We start from the raw sequence: 1,145 nt of genomic DNA, 5'->3' as shown, positions 1-1,145 counted from the left end.
GGGGGGGGGGAAATATGCAAAAACACCATTGCAGAAAAATCTGCAAAATCTTATAAAACCTTATATATGGTATGTTAGCAGTAGGTGAGTTGGAAAATGAAAATATGTCAACATTTTCCTGTAATTTTATAAAACAATCAGTAATTTGTTGGCATTTAATTACTGCCCTAAATCCCTTGAACCTCCCATAAATCCTACTTAATATTTATATAGGTTCTTCATTTGTACCCTGTCTGATAATGTCAACACATCAAGATCATTTCTCAACGTACTCCACACAAAACAAACTTTTCAATCATTGCATGCTGATAGAAATCCCCCTGGACAGTGATTAAATGGCAGCCGAGCCCAGACCAACTGTAACATGCTATCACAAGCATCTCTTTCTGTAGATTTGGATACTTAAGAGTGCAGCTGGTCGGTTGTGTTTTAGATTCTAATTCCTACATGTAGTCAACAACTGTTTCTTTTGCATGTCGATCAAACGGAGCAGACACGGGCAAAACACATTCTCGCAGTAGGAGGGGGCGGGAGCAAGCACAGCTGATATATTCTGACAAAGTCTCCATCATGCAACTTTTTACTTTCATGTATTCTGATCTGACATGGGCGATGAAATGATATATAGCGTAGTATTCACGCAGTATTTTATGCCTTTTATCATTTTCATCTTACTTATGTTTTATGATCATCAATGTAAGGATTACAGTTTTTTTAACAGACCGACTCCTGACATACAACAGGTTTCATACTGTATCTAGTGCTTTTCATCTTCTACAAACAGGTCAGTCACCACATACCAACCCCTACCAACACCTTTATTTTAACAAGAGGCCCATGGGCCTTAACGGTCACCTGAGTCTATAGTATTTATTTTTGTTGTTGAAATATGTACCAATTTGAGTAAAAAATAGTATAATGTTAACTTAACTTTGTCAGGACCATGAGCTGATCATTCCTAGACCAATTTTAAGTGAGATCGGCCTATTAGAACTTAGTAGCAAAATAGCGGCCATGGCAGCCAAATTGTATTTCTGATTGACCCGAAAAATAACAACACTTTGTCAGGACCATGATTCGATCATTCCTACAAAGTTTCAGTTCAATCGGCCAAGTAGATCTTTACTTTAAGTTTGAAATAGTTT

General features: G+C 37.1%; 1 protein-coding gene across 15 annotated transcripts in view; it reads right to left on the bottom strand.

Annotated features, from left to right (window-relative positions):
* Nucleotides 1–1,145, bottom strand: part of LOC110445068 (poly(rC)-binding protein 3-like) — a 253,951-nt gene that overhangs the window by 177,207 nt on the left and 75,599 nt on the right. The gene's annotated exons all lie outside the window — the stretch shown is intronic.

Source organism: Mizuhopecten yessoensis, unplaced genomic scaffold, assembly GCF_002113885.1.
Source record: "Mizuhopecten yessoensis strain PY_sf001 unplaced genomic scaffold, ASM211388v2 scaffold2711.2, whole genome shotgun sequence".
NCBI classification, from domain to species: domain Eukaryota; kingdom Metazoa; phylum Mollusca; class Bivalvia; order Pectinida; family Pectinidae; genus Mizuhopecten; species Mizuhopecten yessoensis.
This window is presented reverse-complemented; position numbering and strand designations above follow the sequence as displayed.